The sequence below is a fragment of the Rhinolophus sinicus genome, chromosome 3 (assembly GCF_057876585.1).
Source record: "Rhinolophus sinicus isolate RSI-liver-muscle chromosome 3, RSI-T2T, whole genome shotgun sequence".
NCBI lineage: Eukaryota > Metazoa > Chordata > Mammalia > Chiroptera > Rhinolophidae > Rhinolophus > Rhinolophus sinicus.
The window spans coordinates 30,904,460-30,916,775 of NC_142503.1; the positions used below are offsets into that span (position 1 = coordinate 30,904,460).

The window sequence follows — 12,316 nt, forward strand, 5'->3', positions numbered from 1 at the left end:
GTCTTCAATCAGTCCAATTTTTAGAAAAGACATGAATTAAATATTTCAGATTATAATATCAAACTCATTAAACAGATTGTAGAGCTAGAGAACAGAGGGGACCCTCTCCATTTTCAGGTGGTTATAAGGAATACTGTATCCACAAAAAATGTAACTGAGGCAAAATCTCTTGCTGTTTATTCAACAGAAATTTCCTGTTCTTCCTTGATAACATATCTCTTATTGTTTTAGACCTTGGTCTCAATTGATGAATCATGAAAAAGTCTGAGTCAATAATGTAGTATCATTTCCCCTTTGCTTGTGATTGTTTCAGGCAAGTCTGTGATCTATTTCTGACCTCTAAGATAGAAAGAAATATGTTGAGGACTTCTGGGAAAGATTTCACCCTTAATAAAAAAGGAGAAAACCTTTTTGCCCCTTTCTCTACCTTCCTACATCGGAAACTTTCAGGTAAGTTTGGGCTATCAAGAGCTGAAGCAGCTATTTATTCACAACTGTGAAGTGATGAGCCCAATGATGAAATCCTATACCCCAAGGAAGGCAGAGTTAAAAGGTGAAAAGAAAGTAGTTTTTTAAGATACCACTGAGCCACCAAACCAACCCTGGGACCAACTACCTTAAAATTTCTTGGTAAGTAATCTAATGTTGCTATATTAATAAAGTTTTCTATTGTTTTTAACCAAGTACAACCTAACTGCGATAATCTAACATAATTAATTATCTATTATAAGGTATAAATTTATCTTTATTTTTCAATAATTCATTCTTATTATGTTAGCTTCATTCTGAGTAGCCCATTTTGTCTTGCCTTATAATTATACTATGTTAATTTCCATTCTGAGCTTTTCTATTGACATTCCCATTGATTTAATACATGATGGTTGTCTTTGTTCGCGTAATGCAATCTTCTAACACACTTTATTAGAAATATAAATCAAGTATTTTCTTTATGCTAAGGGTCTAGGGTACCCCTCAGAAGTTCACAGAATTTAGAGCAAATGCTTCTATTTTTGGCAAAGTAACACTTTTTTTTCTTTTTTAAAAGAAACAACTCTTGATTTGATCTTGGTCCATTGGAGAGAATGAAGTCCTATCAATGGAACAAACATGACAACATGAACTTCTTCTGATGAATAGAGTGCAACCCAATTAACTAGTCTACTCCATCAGCAGGTGGAAATAATATATGTGGAGTTGAGCCAAATAAATCCTGAAGACACAGTAAACTGCATGACCTTACTCTCTGCACTGCTGCTCCTCTTTAATCCTCACCTGTGTCTTCCTGGTAAGGTCCCTATGACTATGGTAAGTTCCTTATGAATCAATGAGAAAGAAATAGAGCCTAATTTACAGAAGTCACTGCATAATATATCATCACCAGCCAAAAGTAGATTGCTTAGGCATTATAGCCCACTTAAATGCAATTTTAAAAAACTTCAGGTTATGTGTTTGGTTGTGCACTATTCTTGCAAGGAGGGGTATTGTTGATTTATGTGTGATGACTAATAATTTGGCTAAATGATTAGGGACTTGGAAGGAAGATTGGAGAATTGGTGACAATGAGTTTTTGGGAACAAATATGTGCATGAAGCATTGGGCTAGAGTATGAGAACATTTGTGTTTAATATGAATAGTGCCATGGTATCTGATTCTATATTGTTTGGATGCAAGAAACTCACTTTATAACAAAAGAGTAAATATCATTGGATGTGGCCTGTTTCATCATTTACTCTATCACCCAAAAATAACTATTATTACAGAATGGTGAATATTCTATTAAAGACTCAATTCAGTACCAGCTGAAAGACAATGTCTTGCAAGATTGGGCTGATGCTAGAGGATGTGGTATGTGTTACAAATGTCAGAATGACACCTGTCACCATAACAACTACTGATTCTTTTTAAACTAGGCTTGCTGAAGATTCTAGGCTTGCTGAATTAGTGCCCAAGGGAAGATCCACAGCCATAGTCCATTGAATCTGAGGATGAGAGACTGGTATGTAGCCCTTTAGGACTCATCATGCCTCTGGAGAAACAAACAAAAATTTAAGAAGTGGTTATATTGTTGGCTAGGGTAATAAAACTTAACTTTAGAGGGGAATTTAAGCTGTAATTTCTGAGAAAAATGGAAAGAACCCAGGAGATCCCCTTGGATGGTTCCTAATTCTGCCACGCCTGCAGTAAAAACTAGTGGAGATGAATTGCCAAAACTTGGAAGCGAGCAAGATATCTTTCAGTAGGTGGATGGATAAATAAACAGTGGTACATCTGTACAGTGGGGTGTAATTCAGTGATTTTTTTAAAAAAAGGGTTATCAAGCCACAAAAGACAAGGAGGAAACACATTTTGCTAAGCGAAAGAAGCCAGTTTGAAAAAGCTATATACTGTACTATTCCAACTATATGACATTCTGGAAACTAGAGAGATAGTAAAACATCAGTGTTTGCCAGGAATTGGGGGGAGAGCAATGAATAAGTAAAGTACAAGGACTTTTTAGGGCACTGAAACTGTTTTGAGTGACTCTGTAATGGTAGATACATGATGTTTTACATTTGGTAAAACTCACAGATGTGTACAACACAAAGAATGAACCCTAATGTAAACTACGGACTTTAGTTCATAATAATGTATTGATATTGGTTCATTAATTTTAACAAGTGTGATACACCAATGCAAGATGCTGAAAATTGGGGAACCTGAGGGGGTGGGGGTGGACAAAAAGGAATATGTGGGAATTCTCTATACTTTCTATTCAATGTTTCTGTAAACCTAAAACTACTCTGAAAAATGTCTATTACTTTTATTAAATAAAATAAATTAATAGTGACCACAGAAAGCTTATGCAAGTAGATCAAGAAGGTCATTTCTGTCAGGAATGAAGATCTGGCCATGTTACAATGTAAAATTCTGGCCAGCAGAGGTGTTAGCTAAGGGAGCCTGTCATAGGTGCCAATACGGCTTGGTGACCATTCACAGAAACCAGAGCCTTAACTTCCACCCACATGACTTTCTTGAATTGCCTTGCACATATTTATATATCTTAACAATTTTCCCCTCTTCTTTCCTCTCCTAGTCTCCCTCTTTTTCATATAGGATACACTGGAGGCAGTTAACTTAGTTTGGAAATGTTACATGACCAAATATCAAGAAAGTGTAGTGATAGACTTAGAAGAGGAATGGACACCCCCCAGAGTAGATGCCATTGACTGATGAGAGTTTTAAATGGTTTCCTTGACAAAGAGAGGGTCAGTAAGTGTTCACTTGTTGGAGAAATACTTGCAGTCTGTTTCAGGAAGAAACATGAGTGTTTTGTGTTTAATTGAAAAAAATACAAGTTTATGCTGATATTGAGCAAATCAAAGCATGGATATTTATTATTAGTTGAAGTGTATTCCTATGTTTGAGGAAGTCCTCTGCCTATCAGTCTTGATTGGAGCCAAAAACCACCTCGTGCTTTAGAAACTAAAATGCCAAATGCTTGCTTTCTTAGCCTCCTTTGCAGCTAGGGTACAAGCATATGATTTAGGTTCTGCCAGTCTGCTTGCCTATGCTGAATTTTGACTTACAAATTCATAAAAGAGAAAAGCGATTCAGTTAAGTTTTCTCTGTTTCTAGTGGAGGCAATACAGCAGCTGCGAAAGTGTCTGTCGTGCAGTGCACAAGTGGGAGTGGTGATGGTGGTTTAACAGTTGGCCCAGACTTGAGCAACAGGAACAATTGCTCCCGTCTGCAAGCTGTAGCATTCATTTTTAGTGGTGGTTGCAGTGGTTTCTTCTCTAGACAAGTTCTACAGTTTCATTTGGGTCACATTTCCAGGCTATTATCTTTGAGTCTGCTTGTCCAAACTTTTCAACAGTTCCACGAGCTCCCCAATATTTCTGTGATAAATTTATTTACTGTTCAAGTCAGGCATGTTAGTTACCTGTGGTTTATATTTTTAAACATCCAAGGTACAGTGTCTATGAATATAACAGATGCTTAGCAAACATTTGCCTTTTTAAGTTAAGATATAATTTACATCACATCAGGTAAAATGAACACAATTCAACCAATTGAATTGAGGAAAAAAACAACAGTTTCTTAAGTCTGTCTGTTCTTGAAAATGTAACTGGATAGACCTTATGTTTTTGACTCACTAGAAAATACTTTAGATAAAAACGCAACAAGTAATAAACTAGCCTTCTAAAAGGTCTGGATTGTTTGGGTCCAAACATCCAGGTAAAAAGTGTTGATTCTAATCTTGTGGAAAAAGTGGAACATAGAAATATACTGAAAATATGGAACAGTATTTTTCAATTCTAGGAAACATCTCTTTTTCAGGTTTTCAATAGATATTACATGAAAAAAAAAGAAATATGTAGTTAAAAAACATGAAAACTATATCGGTATAATCATAATTAGGGTTTTTTGTTTTGTTTTATTTTGTTTTGTTTTTTACTTCTTGACATGTTTAATATTTTCTATGCTTTGGAAATCTCTGAAAGTATAAAATACAGAGCTCTATATTTTCCAAAGGAATTTAATCAGGAACTGTTTTACTTGCTCAGAAGTTAGCAAGGAAGTATTACCCTAAACACCCTGGCAAATACTGGTATTGATTAATTATGATCTAACATTTTAGTGCTGATTTATTCAGATAATTTTGGTTGCAAGTAACAGAAAGCATAACTCAAACTATCCCAGATAATCAAAAGAATTTGGATAATAGTGAAGACTCTATCAAGGATAGTTTAATGCCAAGATTTAGCAAAGAAAGAAAGTAAATGCTTCTTGTCTTCTCTTGAAATCCACTTTTATTCATTAGGTCTCAGTTTTACTCTAAGGTTTGAAATTCCATGTCATCACAAAACAATTGACAGTTCCTAATATCTCACACTTCTGTCACATTTGGAGAGGCATTTCCCCTTAATCATTGAATGAAAGCTATGCTCCCTTCTGATTTAATTACCTAAAGGCATATGCTCCTTCCCACACCAATTACCATGACTAAGAATTGGGCATGGGGTCATCCCACGAAAACATTGTCATGGCTGAGAAATTCATTTTCTAGTGAGGAGTGTGTGTGTGGGGGGAATATTAAATGCTTGGGAGGCCACTGTATGTATTTCTGACAATGTCCATCACATGTGTTTCCATTCCAATGAACTTTGACATTAAGAAATCAGGGGAGCAGAGCCTGGAGGCCCCGACTTTTGCTGATCTGACAAAATGCGGTTGCTTTCAACTGGATAGTTTTGAATCTCACTTGTGCCCATTTGTCCCAGTCCAAATTTATTTTTAGTAATTTTCAGACCCATGTGGCTAGGATATTCCATTTGTTTGGGTACATATGTGTGTATTGTATTATATATATATATATATATATATATATATATATATATATATATATTTTTTTTTTTTTTTTTTTTTTTTTTTTTTTTTAACATATCTCACACACACACACCACCACCACCACCACCACATGTAGTTTGGAGGCCTTCACACTAAACTATTTCCCTTAAAGTGTGAAGGAAAAAAATAGGTGCAGGAGTTGGAAAGAAAAACTTTTTTTTCTGAAACACCTTTTTATTAGACAACAAAGCAAAATTGCATCACAATTTTAAAGGTTTGTAAATCAGGTCGCAAGAGGGATGCAAAATGTTTTGCAGTATGACTATTATATACTCATATAGCAAAAGTCATTCATTGAATAGTACACCAATACAAACATATATTATTCCATGATTAAAAGTAGACCAAATCTAATAACTATAAGCTATATTAGTGAATCTCTTTTCCTATTTAACATTTTAGCATTACTTCTAATGTTAATTCCCTTAGCAAATGGAATCTACAAGCTAAATTTTTAAAAATTGTTGAAGAATGACTGAAACTCTGCAAACTGAGTAGTTGGGTTTATAGAAAATTCTGGGAGAAGTAGTGATATAAAATACTGTGATATAGTGATAGTGATATAAAATACTGTGATATAGTGATATAAAATACTGAGAATCAGGTATAAAATACTGAGAATATTATCAGTTAGTAGACATGTAAAACTCTCCCATTATAATCATGATTCAGATACTAATACACTCAAGGGATTTTGCAAAAATTGATCTCCTGGGTACTATAAATATACTTTGAGGCCAAATGTTTTGTAACTCTTCTCTTCTAGATATGGTTTACTTAGGTTAGTCAAACTTAATCCACTTTCATATGTATTCCCCAAAGATCTAATCTGTACCAGAGATAACACGAATCTGTAGTAAAATCAGCCGGAATTGGTTACTAATGATTACCAATCTAGTCCCATTTTTCCATCCTATTTCTATTTCTTCTCAAAATTAAAAAAAAAAAAAAAAAAAGAATTATATTTCAACCAGAGCTCATCTTTTCAGATACCAAGTTATTTTTTGTAAAAGGACGTTTTCAACAACAAATTTTCCCAATTGGACAATTCATTTTCAAGGAAAAATCTTCATTTTTATAGCCTGTGTTTTCAACTGATTTAAGAGAAACAAACAATCCTATCTTATTACTAAATACTATCATGCACCACTTAACGATGAGAATACATTCTGAGAAAGGTGTGATTAGGCGATTTTGTTGTTGTGCAAACATCACAGAGTGCACTTACACAAACATAAATGGTACAGTCTAGGCTATATGGTCTATCACCTGTCATATCTGCAGTCGGTCATTGACTAAAAGGTTGTTATGTGGGCACATGACTGTATAACAAATAACAATCCCTCGCTGAGAACTTATCTTATTTTGGTTAAGTTTAAACACTTAGAGTTCAGGTTACTCTCACAGATTATTAAGTATTGAAATTAGTTTGTCAAATGTGAAATCAATTTCTTTTTCCTTCAGGGGAAGGAAATAGGAAAGAAGAAGCAAATGGGAGTGTTGCACAGTGACAGTATCGTGGCTAATGAGGTTTATCCGAGGCGCGATTATTGCTAATTGAAGAAGCAAATAGAGAAAAGGTACAACATGGTGGACAGAACACAAAGCTTTTCATTCAGTCATGATTTTGATCCCTTTTTCACAGCATAGTAGTTATTTTCTTGTATCTCCTACTATGTCTATAATAAAAGATAGTGCTCAACCTATAAATCGGAGCAAATTCGATAAAACATTCATTATCAAGTTTCACGAATATATGCATTTCTAATTATAAAGTCTGTGCAATACATTTTCACATTTTCATAGACTAACATAATACACAAACTCATGGAAGTCTTCTGTTATGCTCTTAATTTTGCCTAGATATGACATTATCTTCATAAACACTCAGTGAAGCCACAAACAAAAATACTATGACTTCTGGAATCCATCCAAGTTTTTTAAAAAGAAAAAGGATCAGCAGCAATTCTGTGAGACAGAAGGGATATCAATCTCTTACTTTCTTTTGCTTTCTGTGTCAATTGTTTAAAAACTGCTAGAAGCTGACATGAGGTTTTCTGTATATTGTCCAAGAACTTGGTTTTCTGATTTTAGCTTTAGATTTTCCTTTCTTAACAGCATCTACTCTTGCAGAGAGATCTTCCATGCCAGCATTGATCATCTTGTGTAACAAACGTTTGGCCCGTGGATGCAAAATCCTTGATGACTGGTCTGTTGTTTGAAGGGCCAGGAGGGGCGGGGGGGATGGGGAGGATGCCTCAGGCTGGAAGAAAACATTTTTCTTTATTTACATTTATAGTATATGCATCTAAATATTTTACATTATGGAGGCATTATATTTTCATAATTTTAAACACCACTGTAAAACAAGAAGATGATTTCCCTTAAATAAATTTGGCTCTCAACTACAAGATACCAAAGTATGTTCTACATAAAATTTGTTTCTCAGGTTCCTATGTAGAAATTTAGAAGGCCCCTCCAATTTCAGGATGGGTCTAACATATGTAATTGCACACATGCACGATGGTCTACAATTGTCAGCCAAATACTGACAGAGAGAGAGAGAGAGAGAGAGAGAGAGAGAGAGAGAGAGAGAGAGAGAGAGAGAGAGCTGCAGAAAGATGGCACCACCTGTGTTTGCATTAGCTTCTACTGCTTCTTTCCTCTGTGTCAGACACACTTCGTGTTACTGTTGTTTAGCTACTAACGTGCTTATACCTATAAGGGGGTCTCATGTGAACCTGTAAATAATTAAACATGTATTAGCTCCCTGGAGGGCCTACATGATTCCCCGAAGAAACCAAGGAAGCTAGGGACCTAATCATGCAATTTCCCTAAGAAGCCTAGCTTGAAGAAGTCACATCACTCAGCAGTGAGTATTATAATTACTCACAGCAGTTTGTCTGGTGCTATATAACATTCAATTTACGGAATTAAAGGTAGTGCAATTCAAAAGAAAAATAACTGGTTTTAAAAGCAATGAATGGACACATCAACTGCTGTTAAGTGTCTTTGGGTTAATGCCTCTATATTAGGGTTTTTGCAAGGTTTGTATTTGTAATTAATATCTTCTTCAGGTTGCTATAACTTTCACTGAGCTTCTCTAGGGCAAAACAAATCAGAAATTGATTTTTGATTGTAAGCCAAAAAGCCAACAGCCAAAGAACTGAGATGAATATTGAAGAAAGAGGTCTATCAGGACTAACCATTCTAAGCGGACGGAGATTAAGCATACAAAAAGAACCAGCTATAGTACAAAAGCCCTATGAAATACACCCTGCAAAACTAATTTAATTATTTTTTTAAATGGAGCATTTAACCTGCCAGTGAGAAGAATGAGCAGTTTGAAGGTCTGATACTGCTAATCCCAGTGCAGGAAAAGAACGAAATAGATACCAAAGAATTACTTAAAGTCTAAAAAATGAAACTTTAAATGTTCTCCAAAAGAGTTGGGATACTAAAGGGGTAGTTTATCAAATATATGGTGATGGAAGGAGAACTGACTCTGGGTGGTGAACACACAATGGGATTTATAGATGATGTAATACAGAATTGTACACCTGAAATCTATGTAATTTTACTAACAATTGTCACCCCAATAAATTTAAAAAATAAATTAAAAAAAAGGTGTAGTTTAGTTAAAAGTTGTGCCATATGAGGTTCCTATAGTCTAATCTCAGCTCCATTTAGAGCTGTATTATATTGATAATGTTTAATTTATAGCCCAAGTACTTAAAAAATGTTTGTTTATTTAATTATTTGTTTTACTATAAAAATAACAAATTCCATGCCATTAGATTTAAATAGCTCATTGGGTTTAAAATGAAAAATAAATGTCTTCCTTTCCCCTACCTACAGTTTTATTTCCCAGACATAGGTGCTATTAATAATTTCTTGTTCATCCTTCTATGTGTCACATTTCTTTTGTGGAAAAGTAGTGTATTAGTATACATACTACTCATTCATGAACCCTGGTTTTATCATTTAATAATATGTCTTAGAGCTCTTTCCATAGCAGCATATCTCTATCCCATGCCTAGTTACTGATAGTTCATCGTACAGATGTGCTACTGTTTATTTACCTAGTCTCTTATTAATGGTTAGTTTCCAATTTGCCCTTGCAAACAACACTGCACTGAACATCTTTACACACATATTATTGCAAATATATCATCAGGTTTGCTCTGTCAAGGAGCATATACACTGCTAATTTTGATAGAGGCCACTAAATTGTATACCAAAAAGATACAGTTAGTGTACGCACTCTCTAAGAGTGTGTGAGCATTGCCCTTATTCTCAAGCTGTCAACAACACCAGATTTTATCAAATATAACTGTTTCCAATTTATTAGTTGGAAAATGGTAGTCCGATGCTGTTTGGATTTGAATTCCTTGCATTATTAATGAGATTGAGCATGTTTTCACATATTCATTGGTAATCTGTTTCTCTTTCTCTTGTTGCTGCTCTTTTTCTATGTAATACTTGTCCATATCATCTACCCTTTTGTACTGGGTTCTTCACTGTTTTCTTGATAATTTGTAAGTTTAAAAAATGACCTCTGTACCTGCTGCATGTGATTCTAATCTTTTGTTTTTCAATTTTTTTATTTTTTAGCAATGATTGTGGAATTTCTTGCTATTTAGAAAGATTTTAAAACAGTTTTTGTAAAGAAACTTCCTGTTCTTTTCCATTAATATTTCAAGGTTTGGAATTTCCCAGACCTCCCTATGGGAAATTTTCCCAGACCACCTATGGGAAATTTTCTTCGGAGATAAATTGCTTTTCTCCCATTTGATTGTTGAGCAACCACTAACATTGGCAATGTAAGGCACTGGGGAAGTTTAATCGATGTAGAATTCTTTTTAACTCTCATACCAATCCTATGAGATAAGTACTATTTAGCATTTCTGTTTTAAGGATGAGGAAACTGTGGTTTTAAAGATTTTCAGTAATTTGCCTGAAGTTCTAAAAGAAGTAAGTAGTGAGGCCAAAATTTAAATCTAGGCGACTTGAATCTGAGCCTGAGCACACTGTCTCCGCAGTAACTATTTCCTGTTGAGATTTATATTACAATGTCTGCATCATTGTACAACACTTGTTTTTTCATGTCTCTTCCCAAGACTGTAGGGTAAGGAATGCATTAATCTCTGGATTCCCCAGAGCATAATATAGCCCTGGAAATTAGAAAATGGTGGAAATATTTACTAAAAGAATTATTTTTTCTGTGATAATTGTTATAAACATTCATCAAATTTCACGTGCTTACTAGTTACCATATGGGAGTAAAAAAAATTAGGAATTACAGACCTTTCCTCCGAGAACATATAGTTTACTTGGAAAGGTAATCTATATATATTATGAAAGACTGAGGGGTATTTACAAAAGAATATCCGTATAACCGCCAAGAAGTTGTGTTAGTAATGAAGCATATCATGTTTGTTTATAAACAACGGACTAAATGAATGGTTTTACTTTTCCTTGACAGCTATTTTTTTCCTAAGATTTCTACTCATATCTTATGATTTTTTTAAAAAGTATCAAATTGATTTTTTAACAAGGAAAAATTGAGTGTGAGCCTCAGATTTGGAAACAAGGTATTAAAGAAAGGAAATTCAATGTTAAGGTCAGGTTCTGTGCAACTAAGCTGATAGATACAGAAAAGTCGGGTTTTTAGCTCGTTCTCCAACTGAGTTCTAGGCGAATATTAGAGGTATGAGGTGAACCAATATAAATGGCTTTGAACTTTGTTTATGATTCTATCTCAGTATGGGCATGCCACCACATATTCTAATATTTGAGCCCAAAAAAAAGTGATGACATCACACTGAAATCTTGACTTATAATTGTTTCACATTGTTCCTTAAATTAATTTCTTTCTACTTCATTATTAGGTTAAGGGCAGACAGAATTCATACTCTTTCAATAGGGATAGTCACCTGAAGCTTTCCTTCAATTATCACTACAGTGAAAAAGTTAATCAAGGGATATATATACAGAGGCTGCCAAAAAAATGTATACACATTTTAAGAAAGAAAAAAAAACTGTATTAAAATTGTAGTACTCAATATATACCAATAACAAAAAATGAATACAAGTCATGTTTGACTTCTGCAATTATAAGAGTTGCTCAAAGTGGTTACCATCAGTATTAATTTTAATATAGTTTTCTTTCCTTTCTTAAAAAGTGTATACATTTTTTTGGCACCCTCTCTATACATACATAAATTTAATATGTTATATGGTATAAAGTATGTTCCAGGCTGAATTGTATCTTCCCCCAAATTCGTGTATTAAAATACTAACCCCAGTACCTCAGAATGTGACTGTATTTGGAGATAGGGACTTTAAAGATGTAATTAATGAAAATGAGGTCATATGGGTGGACCCTAATCTGATAGGACTGGTGTCCTTATTAGAAGAGGAAAGTTCGACACATACACATGCACACAAAGAAAAGACCATGTGAGGACAAAGGGAGAAGATAGTCATTTAAAAGTCAAGGAGAGAGACCTCAGAATAAAATCAACCTTGCTAATGCCTTTATCTAGGACTTCCCAGCCTCCAGAACTGTGAGAAAGTAAATTCTGTTGCTTAAGTCACCCCATCTGTGGTATTTGTGATAGCAACCCTAGCAAACTACAGGATGTATAAGATCCTTTCCCAGTATATAGGGAGCAACAGGAAAAAAAATTTCAAATCTCTCTTCTTTTCTGCTCTTTCTGGATTGCAGATTCTTCTCTCATAAATTAAATAGTAATAATGATAACAAAGTAAACAAAAGAAAAATAATAACTGTTTTCAACCTCTGTAATGTTTTCTATAATTACTGCAAAATAGTTTTTGTTTACATTGAGAAGTTGATGGTTGGAATTTTTATTAACATGGAAAAACCTACTCTCATTCCAAACATATAGAAATAATAGAT

At 34.3% G+C, this 12,316-nt stretch overlaps 1 long non-coding RNA gene and 2 pseudogenes across 1 annotated transcript; 2 read left to right on the forward strand and 1 right to left on the reverse strand.

Moving 5' to 3' along the window:
- Positions 1–334: 334 nt before the first annotated feature.
- Positions 335–2,393, forward strand: LOC141570429 (uncharacterized). The gene is made up of 3 exons (XR_012494435.2): positions 335–630; positions 1,046–1,285; positions 1,911–2,393. It is a non-coding gene; the product is annotated as an uncharacterized LOC141570429 (long non-coding RNA).
- A 4,494-nt stretch (positions 2,394–6,887) lies between these two features.
- On the forward strand, positions 6,888–6,956 carry LOC141570966 (U4 spliceosomal RNA; annotated as a pseudogene).
- Positions 6,957–7,021: 65 nt separating this feature from the next.
- LOC141570428 (short coiled-coil protein B pseudogene) lies at positions 7,022–7,552 on the reverse strand (annotated as a pseudogene).
- Between the last annotated feature and the right edge of the window lie 4,764 nt (positions 7,553–12,316).